The 15741-nt window shown below is 43.9% G+C and overlaps 1 protein-coding gene across 2 annotated transcripts in view; it reads left to right on the top strand.

Annotated features, from left to right (window-relative positions):
- Nucleotides 1-15741, top strand: part of TSHZ2 (teashirt zinc finger homeobox 2) — a 216723-nt gene extending 200982 nt beyond the window's left edge. For both annotated transcript variants that reach the window (XR_012051585.1, XR_012051584.1), the window contains exons 3-4: nucleotides 6785-7193; nucleotides 15250-15741. The gene's annotated coding sequence lies outside the window, so the exon portion shown is untranslated. The remainder of the gene's footprint in view (nucleotides 1-6784; nucleotides 7194-15249) is intronic.

Raw genomic sequence — 15741 nt, 5'->3', positions numbered from 1 at the left:
GGCAATGGTAGCTGTTGTTTTTCCTTGCAGAAAACGTGGAAATCATCAGAAAAAAATTAACCAGAACTCATCCTTGTCTGAAAGGCTGAGAGACTCACAAATTTCAAAAATCTTTTTTTTTTCCTCTATAGAAATGCTTTATAGAGAATCTTTGTGAAGTACAAACCAGAGAGTGGTTGTCTCCCAGCACTGACAATGTCTGCTGTTCCAGACGAGACGGTGTGTGATGTACCATCCTGAAATATTGTCAGCAAGCTGCAAATATGAAGGCATTTTCATGGCAAGGCAGGGATGAAAGGGAAGAGCTTTGGGTTTGCTTTTTTGTTTTGCTTTGTTTCTTAGTCCTAATAAAAATCTACCAGTGTGCTCTTAACTTCTCCCCTCCCGTTTTGTTCCGAGGAGAAAGGGAACATCACTCTCCTGTGAAAGTGTTCTGGAGAGAGGGAGGAGGTAAAAAATTCCCTGCTGGAGGGGTTTGCTGTAGCCAGGACGAGGTTTGTGTGATATTTAAGTAACTCAGAGTGCAGAGACAAATCAGCATCTCCCCACTGTCAAGTGGCCTTTGCTGCCTCACAGTGAATTGAGATATTTCAGTGTCGTAGCTCAGAGGTGGGGTTGAGGAAAAACCCACCCACGGCAGCCTCTGGTATGGTGATCTAGAAATTCTCTTCGGGGTTTAAAAAATGTGGGTTTTAATCTCAGGAGGAATTACACTCCAAGGAGAACAGGGAGGCAATTGTGCATTATGCAACAGTTGAGTGAACTCTTGCAGATAATTCAGCCTTTTTAAGCACCCAAATGAATTGAAGGATGCACCTTTGAGAGACCCACGAGTTCCTCCTGACCTCCATCCCAGTGCACTGGGTCTGGAACACACAGCCCTTGTCCAGATGGTTGGTCCATAATTGCTTTTTCTTCTGTGCTGTAAATTCACGTTTTGCAAGGTGTGTTCCAAAAGCTGTTTCTCGGCTGGGATCCTTACAGGTGGCACTTTAAAATGTAGCAAGCACCCAATCCTACAGAACCTGCTTGTCACAGAAAATGGCACAGTTTGCATGTGACCTGTAATGACAGTTGCTAGTTGAAAAGAAACCAGAAATTCAGCTTTATCTTCCACACTTTGGTTGCAGCTGCCATCAACTAAATCTCTCTCCAAGGGCAGATGGTGCCCTGTACAATGAACAATTTAATCTTTAGGAAACTTTGCCAAAAAATCCACTTTTTTTTTCCCCCCTCCAAGAATAGGCTGTCAATAACATGTGCTCCCAAATACATTGTGATTTGATGGCTATACTTTATTTATAGGAAGAAATAGAAGTTAAATGTTCCCTGTATTTTTTTTTTCTCTTTCCAAGTCTGTGATTCTTCCAGACACCCCTGTGCTGGGGTGCAGGAGCAAGGGGGGGGACCAGGTGGATGTCAGCCCTTTGTGCTCTGTGTCACCTCGAGGCTCATAGTGGGCTCAGGGGTGAGATCCTGGCCTCTCTCCACACAACTGGCACAAATCCTGCTGTTTCCAGCAGCCCATTGGGTCTCTCTGGAGCCACGGGGAGCTTTTTGTGTCTGTTTTGTGTCTGACACCCACAGCTTCTCTGGGCCACCTGTGGCAGCACCTCCTCACCCTCACAGGGAAGAATATTTTCCTAATATCCAATCTAAACCTCCTCTCTCTCAGTTGGAAGCCATTCCCCATTGTCCTGCCACTCCAGACCTTTGGAAATTGTCTCTTCCCATCTTTCTGTTTGGCTCCCTTCAGTGCTGAGCTCCTCGTCCCTCCTGCACCATTGCTGCCTCCGCTCCCTGCAAAGCCCCAAACAAAGGGGACAAAAGCATCATCCCAGGCAAGGTCTGTATGTTCTTCCAGCTGGTGTTAGAGCACTTAATTCTCTGTTCAGGCAGACACAGCCCAGAAACAGCTGAGTCAGAGCCCACATTTCCTTCCTCTTGCCCCCCACTCTCCCAAGCTCAGATCAGAAATGTTTTCCACACTTCCCTCTCCGTCTGGCTGAGGATGAATATACAAAGATTAGTGGCTTCTGCAGGGACATGAGTGGCTCAGGGACCTGCTGGTGACATTGGTGGTCTGTGGGACCCTTCAGTGTGCAGGACATGAGGGACTGTCCCTGCTGGCATCACATGGAGCCTCTGCCTGCCTTTGGGTGGGTGCTGCACCCCCAGCAAGGTGAGAACTGAAAGATTTGGTTTTCTTGAGGGTTATTCCTACCTCTCCCAAAATGTTTTCCCATCCCATTAGAGTGTGTTTGCTGAAGCAAATATGTTCTGTTTATTTATTTAATGTGCTGTTAAATGACCTTCTGGAAAGCTATTCCTGCCACGAGGCTTTAAAATGGATGGGCAGGCAGAACTCCAGGGAGCATGCTCCTCCCAATCAGGATGAATCATTCCAGTAGTTAGTGTTTAGATTGATATAATTTTAGTTATAATTATGGGTAACGAGAAGGCGTTTAGAGCCTGTAACATTGTAATTCATGGTGAGAGGAGTCCTAAATGAAATAAAATATATCCAGATTTGCTGTTTCCCCCTTTCTAGGTACTGTGCACGTGGCATGGTTCTTTAAGGAACAGATTTTGTGCTGCTGCAAAAATCTAGCAAAAGTAGGTCAAAAATGACATCTAGAGATAACATGTTTGGTAACCACAAAGGGCCTGTCTGTGTCTTTCTATGTGGCCTTTAAAGAGTCCTGCAATTTATTGTGATAGGTACAGCTGCAGCCTGGAAAAGTTCTGATCCATAGGCTCCCATGGACTGTGGTGGGGGGATCACAGAGGAATATTGTCATTTTTGTTATCCCATCGGATAAATAGGAGCTGGTAAAATGATATTAGCAAAGATCTGGAAGTACAAGAGACAACATTAAAAATGCATGAAGCTGCTGTCATCTGCCTGGCTCTGGAGTCTCATCCCACCTCAGTCTGGGCCACTGAAGAGGTGGCGGAACCCAGAAATGAAATGGTGATAGCAATCCCCAAGAAAAGGACTTCAGATTCTGGAAGGACCTCACAGCACTTCCAGGATCTGAGGGGCCCTACAGGGTGGCTGGAAGGGCTCTTCAGCAGGAACTGGAGTGCCAGGACAAGGGAGAACGGCTTCAAACTGAAAGGGGGGACATTTAGGTGACATGTCAGGAAAAAATCCCTCCCTGTGAGGGAGGTGAGGCCCTGGCACAGGTGCCCAGAGCAGCTGAGGCTGTTCTGGATCCCTGGCAGTGCCCAAGGCCAGGATGGATGGGGTTTGCACTCCCTGAGTCCATGGAAGGGTGGAACAAGCTGAGATTTAAGGTCCCTCCGAGCCAAACTGTCGCTGTCGAGGCAGGACAGGAATGAGAAGACTCTGACTCAGAAGGCTGTGAGAGTAAAACACCAATTTATTAAAAATACACCGCTCTTTTATACAGAGCTTCGTGAGGACTAACTCTGTTGGTTCTGAAGTGAAAACCAGCCACAGCATTGGTGCAAAGCGCTTGATGCACAGTGATAGAACTTAACTACAAACAATGTGAACAACAAGAGAGATAAAGAATTATTTACATTCTCCTCCAGCTCTTTCCCAGGCGTTTTGCCTGGCTAGAAACTCTCTGATTCTTTCTTTGACTGAATCTGAGACCCACACCAAACCATCCTGGGATTCCATGACTTGAGAGCCGTCCCATGATGGGCACGCCAGAGGCTGTGTCACCCCGTGGGCGTGGGGAGAAGGGGACACTGGAGAGAGCAGAGGAGCTCTGGGGGCTGCAGGAGCCAGCCCAGCGCCGCTGTCACCGCCGGGCCTGGCGTGCCACGAGCTGCTGGCACACACTTGACAGTTGTCTGGGGTGCAGACGTGTTTGAGAGCTCCCCTTTCCCAGCTTTCACAGCTGTGTTTTCCTGGCAGCGCTGCGATGAGGAGAGGGAAGCTGTGCCGTGGACAAGGAGAGGGAAGGAGGCTGTGAGGAGGAATGCTGAAGCCTGACACATCCGCGTTAAAATAGATATGGCTTTTTACATCTGTTGATGGCTCGATAATTAGTGTTAAATAAAAGCAAAGCTTCAGTATCTGCAACTGATATTTCACATATGCTGTACAAGACACCGGTATAATGAACACCCTCAGCCACGTTTTCAGAACATGATTGAAATGATGGAGTTTTCTTTATGGCACGGGGTGAGCTACATTTCAGCAAATGCCCGGGAAGCACCAGACTCTGCCCGTCACGTGCTGTTGGAATGTGCAGGCTGCTCTGCCCTGACTGCAGGTGACAAGCTCTCCACAAACTCCCTGAATCTCTTACAGACTTGATAATGAAATACATAAACTCTGACCCTTATTGATCAGGGCTCACACTAATTAATTTCCCAAAGTCCTGTCCCAGCCTGCAGTGGTATCAATTAAAAAAAAAAAAAACTCAACGAAACCCACAAGGATGGAGACTTCAGTTGGCCAAAGGACCTTAGGGGTGAAGTACTTATCCCATGGAAATCAATGCCAAGTCCCAATTGATTTCACTTGTGCATAGATGTTACCATTAGTCAAGTACGTGGACACTGAGCCTCAAAAGTTTATTTGTTGCCAGAAGAGTTTCTCATGGACCTTCCCTGTGACCAACGTGCCTCTGAAGTGTCTGCCCAGGGCTAACAGTGATCTCAATGCTGTTCTGTCATGGGGAAGTGACCAGGGATATTGCTATGCTGGTTCAAAAGTCTCAGGGCCTTCCTCACAATGGCACAAAAAGAAAAAGAGGCAGGATTCTGGCTTTTCATTTTTCCAATCCAAGCTTTTATAAATATTTCCCACTGGAAGGGAACCAGTGCTCTGCAGTAATTCCAAAATTCCTTCCCACATTTAGCACTTTCAGTGACGCTAATTTGGCTTAATTATCCTGATGATGTTCTGCAGGCAGGGTTGAGCTAGTGAAGAGTCACCTCTCCTGCTCTCAGCTGGGTCACCACTGCCCCTCACCACAGCCATGGTGCCTTGTCCCACCTCGGTGAGGGAGGCAGATGCTGCAGGGCCTGGTATGATCCAAGGCAGGACTCAGCTGGGATGTCACAGGGAGTTTTCCCTCCTGGAAACCTCTTGGAAGGGTAAAGCCCAGTGCCTCCTCCAAGCCCAGTCTCCCCTGGATCATTTGCAGAGGTGAGAGTTTGGCTGCAGCGTTTGCTGTGTGCCAGCTCCAGGCCCTGTAATAGCAATGCTTCTGGATTTCTTTAAGATTTGAGCAGGGTACAAACTGGCACAGCTCTGCCCTTTTGCAGTGAAAAATAATAGCTTTGCAAAGTGAGAATTGCTCTGGAGCGTTACCTCTGAAATCTAAAGGCAACATCTTAAAGTGTCAACATGGATTGCTTTTAATATCTTCTAAGTGGCAATAATGATCCAAGGTATTCACCACAATTTCAAACTGACTTCCATGCATCCTCACTTGCCAAAAGTCTCTACATTCAGCTGCCAAAACCTCCTGTTCCCTTCCAACAGTTTCTCCACAGCAGGTCTGGGTTTCCAATGCAAAACTCAGCATCACTGTGAAAACTGAAAAGGTGAAGATATTGTAAACCAAACCAAATTATAAACTAACTAGCATGAAGTCAATGGACTTTTTTGTTTTCATGTGGAATTTTTTGAAAAGCTGAGTTTATTTTACTTTAAATAAAGCTGCTACTGAATTTCCAGTTGATTTAGCCAGAATACAGAGAACACACTGCAGGATTTGAGTTGTGTTTGCTGAAATATCCATGGCCTTGAACAGATAATATATTTTTCAGTAACATATTTCTCTGCCCACTGCAGTTCTTTTTTTCCTCTGTGCTCTCTCCAGATTGACTTTCACTCTACTTATTGTCTGCCTCATTTCTCACCCTATTTTTCCAGTTGGTTTTTTCCTACTGCTTTCCTCAGTATCTTTCTCCCAGGTTATAAGCAAAGCAGAACCCAACTTCGGGCTGAACTTTTAAACCCACATCTTGAAATTAAATAAAACAAGCCCCTTCTGTCTCAGTGTAGCAGTAGCTTCACAACTTGAGTCACTTAGCACTTTTAGCAGCTGCAGGAGGGAAGAGGTCCACTGGAAGATGGCTTTTAATGGTGGGGAGGTGCCACAAGAAATAGGAATAACACAGGAATATGGGGTAATAGACACTCTGTGGGTACCGAGATGTCCAGCTCTCCATGAGGATTTTAGAGCATGTCCTTGGCTGGCTGCAGGAAGGAAATCCAAGTTTAAGGAACGCGGGGGATGATGCACCTCCCCTCTCAGCCCCCCAAATTACCAGGCTAGCCCAGATCTACAAGGCCTTGAGGGAAGGCGAATCAGGAGATGGGCAAAGATACAAAAGAGGCTCCAATTTCCCAATGTGGTTCTCCGAGCTTGTTTAATCCATGAGATGAGGGGGAAAAGAGAGAGAGAGCAGGAAGGGTCATGGCCTTATCTAGGCTCTGGACAGGGAGGGCTTTCTCTGCCAACCCCTTCAGAGCAGGAAGGAGGGACCCACACTTACCTGATGCCGGTCACAGGGGTCCCTGGGAATGGGGAAAGCATAGCCTGAGCACGCTGTAACAGGGGGAGAAGCAGAGGAAGGGGCTCAGTGACCAGGCTGGAGCTCACCCACCGATCCCTGCATGGCTGTGGCACCGGGCTGCCAGCCACCCTCGTGTGCCCTGGCTGGCTGTGAGCCTGTGGGTGCTCAGGTCAGAGCAGAGCTCATCTGCAGGATTTCGTGGCTGGCAGGGCCTGCGGTGCCGTGGGCAGACCGTGTAACCGTGGCTGTGTTGTTGTTGTTGTGCTTGCAGGACCAATGCCTTAGTCCAGCTCGCCCGCCCAGCTCCGCGCCCGCCCCGCTCGCCACCGCGGCCCTGACATTGAACTCACAGCAACCCGGACCGAGGAGGCTGCCAAAAAACTCCTGCTATTCTTCTTCATCCTCACTAACAATTTGGTAATGAAGTATTGATTTCCACTCCCCTGCTTATGGACGATATTAGATTTTCATTGATAAACTGCACTGGGGCTGTCTGGTCTCCACTGTCCCTTTTTGCTGTCACTAAAACAAAGTGCCACTGAAGTAAGATAATGACTGAGAACATTGATGTACTTATTTCGTCAATTTGTAACACTTGACAGGAAAAAAAAATTCTTCATAGTTTAATGTCCAAGCGTGCTACACAAGATGCAGTCACATTGGAAGCTTTACTTTTCATGGTAATGTCCATTTCCTATTTATAACCCCTTTGGGATAGTTTGTCTAAAGGAAATGTTTCTATTCTGTGCAGCTATTACTGTTGCACCTGGGTTGCCCAATCCAGTCATTGCACTAGGGATCAATACATCACAGTAAGTACAAGAATTATTAAGTTAAAACAGATTCTGAGCCAAAAAACCTCTGAACAATGTTAATCTTCTGTGCAAGTTGTTCAAATAGTTATGCTTAACCATGTTGCTGCCAAAGATTTGTTTGAAATGGATTATTTTCAGTTTGTTTTATTCCTCAGATATATATATATATTTAAATCTCCATTACGGTTTATGACTAGACATATGGGATGGAGGGATTTTTAAACAAAAGTACTATTGTTAGATTATTGAACATTATATAAATATAGATATATCTATATATAAATATCACTATATAAATATCTATATATAGATATAAAAGAATAAAAGTAGAATTCCTTTCTCAGTTAGGTGAGTGTAAAGCTGAAACTCTGGTGTAGTCAACAGAGTGGCTTTGGATTTGTGCCACCAAAACTGGGATCAGAATCTGGTGTCTGAGCATTGTCTGGCCTGACCAGCACCGCTGGCCAAGCCTTCAAACCCACCCCGACCTGGGAGAAGGGGGCTACAAAAATGGCAATTTCAAATTTGTGCTTGTAACTTTTTTCATTAAAACTTCGAGGGCCCAATTTTAATTTGTGGAATATTCACGTTAATAATGAGATCTAATTAAGACATCCATTAAAAGCCCGTTAAAGTTAATTTAACGTAAAAATTCCAATAGAACTGTATTAGATTTTCTCCATTAAATTAACGTTATGGATTTTTAACGGATGTCTTAATTATACATTATTATTAACGGGAATACTGTATTACACAGATTAAAATCGGGTCCCAAGTCAACTCCCAGAATCTTCCAGGATATGCCAATGTCACGAGTCCCACTGTTCCTAGTGCACTGCTTGGAAATCCAGGCGCAGCCCTGCTTGCTCTCGCTCAGAGAAAACAACCTCCAGTAGACAAATCCATCTCTGCATTTAACGATGAACTTCCCCTAGTCTCCAAGGAAAAATAAGTCTGGATCAAGTTGTAAATCGCTATTCCGTGGCAAATGAAATATTCAAAGTATGCGAGGCACAAGTGGAGAAGAGGCTCTTTCTCAAATCAGAAAGGGCTTTGGAGTGTCTTTTCCTGTTGTTTTGTTCGTGGTGTTCAAGGATATAATTGAAGTGCAGCAGTCACAAAATCAGACTAAATACATTCCCTGCATTCCCTGTGGCCTGTGCAGAAGGGCCTGTTTTGGCACTGCTTGGGAAATTTTGACATGATCCCTAAACTCAACATGGAGGAGAAAAAAAGGCCCTTCTTATTTACCTCCTAGGGAAAGTGTTGCCCTTATGCCACATATAATCGCAAATTGCTTTTTTTATGGCATGCATAACCTAGATGGGAAAAAATATGGCGCTTGAGGGAAGGAGGGAAAAAGTAAATGAAGTTCCAGGAATGTCATTCTGAAGTAATGAGGCATGGACAGAAAATATACCCCTCACATCATCGGATTGAGATGGCAGTCGAAATAGCTTCATTGAAGTGTCAGCACTCATCCATCAATCAATCATCCACAAGGAAAAATAGCGACAGTACAACGGGGCGGCTTTTATGGGATTTACTCATGGGCATAGGGAATAGCAGCTCAAATGTAGTTCTGACATGAAAAGCAAGGTGCTGATATTATTTTTTATGATGGGAGGATCATAAAGTGAATTGAGAACAGTGAGGTCTGTCTTTGCTTAACCTATTCAACTGGAAATGAACGGAGCTCAACTGGAAACGAGCAGAGCCTTCAGATGGGTTAAGATTGAAGCCTGCACCGTGCTGAGCACTGGCCATCGACAACAAAATTCTATTAAAGCAAAATCAATGCATTAGCATCGAGCTCCTCAGAAGCTGTTAAATTGCACAGCCCAGGCTGGAGTTATGAAGTTGCACAAGGTGGGGCCTGTGGTGCCGACCCGAATGCCACGAGCACCGCAGAAAATCACCCGGGGGAGGAATTGCACGTGTGGCTCCTCTCCCCGAGCTTTTGGGTGCAGGGAGAAAATCTTGGGCTGCTCTCAGCATCTGACAGGTGAAGCTCCCAGCCCTGGTGCTCTCAGGGCCAGGAGTTTGGCTGGGTTTTAATTGGATTCTCCATGCAGCAAGGCCAAGCTGTAGGAATTCCTGCATGGAATTCCTGCACGGGGAGCTCTTGGGATCTTCTTCCCACAAAAAGGAGGACTGGGGTTCCCAGCCAGCCCACAGCACCCAGAGCTGGGCTGTTTGGGGCAGCAGCTGCTCAATTTTGGCAGGAAACCTTTATGGTGCCCCCAGGGTGACCATAGGGTTCACAGCCCCACCCGGGACCCCGGAGCTGCAAAAATCTGGGGAGATTTTGGGAAGGCCAAACCCCCTGAGGGAAGTCAGGTTTTGCTCAGGAGTCTTCACTTTGTGGGAGCAGCTACTCTGTTTAAAAATCTGGCCACAAACCTTTATCACACGGTGCTAAAGCTTGATCATTTTGCCTGCATCGCTGTCCTTGGGGAACGTTTTAGGTACACATTTGAATTAAGTGATTTTGGTTGGTTTTTTTTTTTACGATACGATATAAAAAAATGTACATCTCTCTTTTCTCTGTATGAAACTGGATGAGTTGATAGTTTTTCTGTCATATAAATCAGGTAGCACGAAAAAATCATTGCATCTTTTCTCTGTCATCGCTACTCAATATCTATCGTTCTGACTTTTATTCTTATTGGAGATCATCAAAACATTAATTAAAAGCCTGGTGATCAAACAGCAGAATATTTATGATTCACGCCCTTGCTTATTAACAAGTGGCATATTGATACACCACATATCCAAGCTGTTTATGCTCTTGCACTGAAATAAAGCAGGAAGAGTTGTTACCCTTACACACTACTTTGAAAGATTTATTCAGAAACCACAGCTCCCTTCCTGCCACCATCCATGTCAAAATAAGCCATATCACCTGAAAAAAATAATGTTCTGTTTTAAAACAGGGAGATGTAATTAGCATCCCTTTGGGGCCTAATATATAAGAATTTCAGTGGATCAGACTCAGGTGTTTTTTCCAGGTTTTTGTTACTTAAGCTGAGAGGGAGAAGGACACTTAACTTTAAAAATGGCTGTCATATGTACAATAATAATTGTTGGGTTTAAAGAATATCTTTGAGAATCTGCTAACAAACCTGCCCAGTAATTACTTGTCAATGCAAGTTATTATGGGTTTTATTACCTACTTGTAAAAGTATTTACAAGACTGACCTCCCTAGCTTTTTTAGAGATCAGGGAGGATATAAAAAGTCATTTTAAAAATCAATAATTATATATTAGCACGATAGGGGGTGAAGCCTTCCAAGCCAGTTTTACAGGCTGTTGAGTCAACTCTCATGCATTCAAATAGCAGGATTTTTTCCCTAATTTTTGGCTTCTTTTTCTTTCCTTAATCATGTTTTGATAAAGTGCCATATTTATTGATTTCTTCAAACCCACAGTTCAGCTCCTAAACCAGAAGGGGATATTCCCACTGGGAAGCACCCGTGCAGGATTTGCATGGAAAACGAGCTGCCCTGGTGACCAGGAAAAAGGAATATTGGGGTTTTGGGTGGGAGCTGCTGGGGGGACACTGGCTCTGTGCTGGTTCCCCATGGCCTGATCCGGGCTCATCCCAGACACTCAGGGTCATGCTGGGGATGTTCTTTTGGGATCAAACCTGTTAAGGACACAAGGGAATGAGGAAAGCAGCCTGATTTTTGGCAGAGATTGAAGATGTGGCTCTGTCCCCGTCCCCTCTCCATATTCCACCGTCACTCCGAGGCTGGCAGAGGGGGATCTCCATCACACAGGGCTTTTGTCCTCACCAACAGATATACGATGCAATTTATATTTAAAATTCTCTCTATAAAGACAGTATTGATCACAGATTCCAGATCAATACGTTGCAATTACAGCAGGCTTTAAGGGCCATCTGTCACCAGGCAGGAGCACTGATAGAGCCACTTCCATAGGCTGTCAGCAAGTGCTACTGGTATGTGCCCATCTTCTCCCAGCACAGCCTGACGTGTCATTTCTGCTCCTAGGAAGTTGGTTAGGAATTATGGAGCTGTAACTCCTGGATTTTGACCACCCCAGAGCCCCCAGACCAGCTTCTCGTTGGGTTTCACAGCAGGGCCAGTGACACTGGGGTTTTCCTCACCTGGGTTTTCTGCTCCCCATCACAATTTGTCCCACAGGTCACAACTATTCTTGTCCTCAGCTGGAAATGGTCAGCAAGAAGTTCCTGAATTTCACTAGAACTAAGAACATTTCCCTAATGGTGCTGAAAAGTTTCAGTTGGACATTGTGGGTGCAAACAGAGCCTTTTTTATGTCTCAGAATCAATTGGGTTGGGAAAGATCTCCAGGATCACTGATCCTTTGACCATTTGGGTCAGTTTGGACCACAGCAAGTGTAATATATCTAAACATAACAAATGAATAAAGGACATGCATCTAAAGGCAGATTTCAATGGTATTTAATCAATAATGTCTTCATTTGTCAGCAGCTGAACTCAGGATCAGCCTGTTGGTTGATGGCCCTGAGTAAGCCACTGGGTGGTCATTCCAGAAATGCTTCCTGGGATTTCTTTTTTCCTTCATTATTTCCTGCAGAGGAAAACACACAGAATTTACAATTCTTATCCTCCAGTTGTCTTCTGAAGGAAAGTGAAAGAATAAAATAATTAAAATAATGGGTTTGCAGTGCTACTGGAAGCTGACTCACCTTTGCACCCCACACATCCCTGTGACCCCCTCCCTCCCGTTTCAGTCCAATGGCTGAAAAGCAGAGGCCAGATTCTGGATGCATTTATTCCTGTGCAAATCCAGAGACCCCCTTTCAAATCCAGCAGATTTACCCTCTGTCTACCCAGCTCCAAATGCCATCCTCGTGCTCCCAACATCAGGTTCTGAACGTATTTTGGCATTTTTGAAAACAAGCCCAGGAAACTTCAGTCCCTAGCTCCAGGCAAATTAAATCTCCTGCACTTGAGAAGGTTTTTAGTTATGTCAAGGAGGTGATTGCAAAACTTTGGTATCAATGTGACTATGCTTGTAAAAATAACACAAGTTGTATCAATATAAAGCACTTTATACTGGTACAGCTCCTTTTGCTCTGCTGGACCACTTTTATCCCAGTGCAAGCACTTGCATCCCAGTATCCTGCAGTCTAGTGGTGGATTTTTTGCTCTCATTCTGCCAGAAGAGATGTGAAGAGTAGATGAAGTTTCAGACGACACTTATTTCTTGTACCAAAATGTTTGCACAGTATTTTCTTGGAGAGTAATTTTAAAAGTGAACTCACTGTACCACTGGACTTAACTGCAGAGTAATAAACTTCCAGTTCATCATCCCTCTCAGCTCATGAAATGTCTTTAGTTCTTTGTAAAAAGCCCTGTTTGAGACAACAGATTAAACACTAATCCTGGCGGATCGCACAGCTCCACTTCAGTTCACACCATCGAGCTGAGCAAACTTTTTTTTTTTCCTTTCCTTTTTTGATCTAAGTAAAGGCAACAAATTCTTTCATTAGATTCCTTAGATGAGATAGCAGGGGAAAAACGATCAGTATTTCGTGAAGAAAATGAGAACAACATCTTGCAAAAGTGCAGCCACGTTCAAGGCGGGGAACGCTTTGCCCATCCCCACACGGCATCACGCATCTCCTGCCCAGAACCGTGGGCAATATTTTCACTGAGAAGCGGGTCCAGGTGACATTTCAGAATGGCAAATCTGTGTGTATCCAGGAGGACGTGCAGGTGCACACAGCCAGCAGCCAGGGGCACGCAGGGCTGTGTGTGTTTGTGCATCCCTTCGGGAGCAGGCAGCTGGGCACTGCTGGCAGCAGGAACTGCAGGATGGGCAGGGCAGGAGCTCAGCTCTGCCCACAGCAGCTGCTGCAATGTGCAATACAGGCTGCAAAAGCTGACAAGCTCGACAGTTCTCATTTGGCTCAGGGTTCTTCTCTGTCCTATGTCTCTGGTACAATGCGCCCTTTTGTCCTGTCTTCTTAATCCTTTGTTGGTCTTTTACTCTGCGTGTTTGTTTTGGGTTTTGTTACCTGGAACCAGGAGGGACCCAGCCCCATTTCAGGCACAGCTGGCCACACTGGTGAATCTGGATGGGTTTGCTCTGCCCCAGCGCTGCTGCTTCCTCTGTTTGTTGTTGGCAGCATCCTCAGGTTACACCTGTGACCGTGCTGTTAGGATCCTGTTTCAAAAACAAGAAGGAAAATAAAGAATCAAAAGCTCATTTCTCTTAAAAAAAAAAAAAAAATGTATATACTCCAAATGGCAAAAAAAAAAAAAAAGGCAAGATTAAACCCATTTTTTATATGAACAACGCAGCCTCCCTGGTGAGAGGCCTGGTGGTGACTTTCCCTGGCGAATGTCTCGGTGCTCCTGCACTCATTTTGGAACCAGTGCATGCTGTATAGAACATATTGCCTGTAACTCAGAGAGGAGGGGCCAAGCTGCTCCTCCTCGGGCACTGCAGCTTGTTTGGATGAAAAGTTGCGCCTTTGATGCATTTTTATACTGTACATATTTGTATATATTAACTATATTGCCATGTTATGAACACAGATTTTGTTATATTTGCTTGTTTCGGTTTCCTACAAAAAAAAGAAAAAAAAAGGTCCATAATGGGGGATATTTTTATTTTTTTTCCCATAGAAAATACTCTTGTAATTTTTGTTTGTTTGTTTTCTTGGTCATCATCTTTTAATGGCTCATAAAGGAATTAGAGAGGAGTTTTTGGAGGAACTGGAGAAGCAAGTCTGTGTTTGCATGAGACCTGCCCAATTGCTGGCTAGAAAGGGGGGCGGGGGGAAGAGGGGAAATCTAAGTCAAGTTTTGCTTTTAAAGCATGCTTAGTCCCATGGGAAACTCATACATGTACAATTATTCTCTTTGTATTTTATCTAATAGTGCCTGAATTATTTTTTTTAATGTCTTCTTGGAGGAACAATTCATAATTGTCAAAATTTGAAACATTAGCTTAATTTTGTTTTCATGACCTCTCATTTCTTCTCCTTATTTATTTTGTTGCTGTTTATAATGGGCCCCAAGGCCATCTCTGACATTGCAGTGTTCTTCTTCCACATTAAGGATGTTTTTAAAATTACCGAGATTATTGAGCCAACAGGCTGCTTTAATCAAAACCATGTTTCACTTGGTTTGGATGATTATGAATGGTCCTTGCATGGAAAAAGCCCTTTCTGCTGGGAGGACCATACCATCTAGTGGCCCCAGAGCTTCATCACACACAGGCATCTCCAATATTCGTTTTCTCCAAGCCTGCCTGCCAATTTGGCTTCCAATTATTTGCTTATTATAACTAACTTCAACTAAACAAATTGATAATGTTAATGGCTTCCCCCCCTCCCTTCGGCTGATTGCTAAATAAATTTGTATAATTTATACTAGAGGAGATTATTGCTTTTATTGTTTTGGGTTCCCCCACACCAATTATTAACAATCAGGACTATGTATCTCATTAAATTTAAATCAGGTCAAACCTATTTATCTAAGGCCTTTTCTGATTTACAGGAAGATGACTGCATTCCAGAGCATTTAAGATGTATTTCTGTGTATGATTTTGTAGCATTGAAATCTATTAACGGTGATTTTTTTGTTCTGTATTTTCACCATTGTATTAAAAAAAAATCCCTCAACTTTCCCCACCGAAAACATTACTTTTTATGCCCAGGGATTTTTTTTTTTTTAAATAAAATCACTGCAGTTTTAGAACTGTAATTAAAGCCCTGAATAATAGATCACACATCTTTATCTGTTGTGTTTAAAAGGGGAAAAAAAAATAGCCCAAACTGTTCACATAATCCTGAATGCCTCATTTCCATAAAAAAGCTTTCTATACATATATTATTTACATTTTTAAACATGGTAATTCTTCCCTTTGTGGCATAAAATGTCTCTTTTCCACTGCAGCTACTGGAAAGCGACTGCTCACATCTGAAATGTTATCGTAATTTGCATCAGGAAACCCAACTGCAGACATTAAGGACTTGGGTGTGTTCAATTATGATTTTGCTGGAGGCTGTCCCTCATTTTAATGCTGCACTCATTGAACCACCTTTCTGAAATCTGGCTGATACGGCTCACCACAGACACCCTTCACAACATCATTAGCTTTGCAAATGGCTTCATTGCACTCCACGCAGACTTCGGGGTTTTTTTGGCCAATTGTAAAATGGAAATTTGAAAAGGGGGAGAGAAAAAAAAAAAAGAAAAAAAAGAAAAAAAAAGAAAAAAAAACAGATGCACTTAAAACATGAAAAGAATTATTTATATGATAAAAATATATTTAGATTTTCAAAGCACAAGACTGAACAGAAGTGCTCTTTTTATGCTTTCTGAAGATGTTACTGTTAAAAGTCTTTCTACATCAGGCTTAATAAATCTGTAATGACATTTGATGGA

This window comes from Taeniopygia guttata, chromosome 20 (genome assembly GCF_048771995.1).
Source record: "Taeniopygia guttata chromosome 20, bTaeGut7.mat, whole genome shotgun sequence".
NCBI classification, from domain to species: domain Eukaryota; kingdom Metazoa; phylum Chordata; class Aves; order Passeriformes; family Estrildidae; genus Taeniopygia; species Taeniopygia guttata.
The sequence above is the reverse complement of the archived record's forward strand: the minus strand, read 5'-3'. Positions and strand labels throughout refer to the sequence as shown.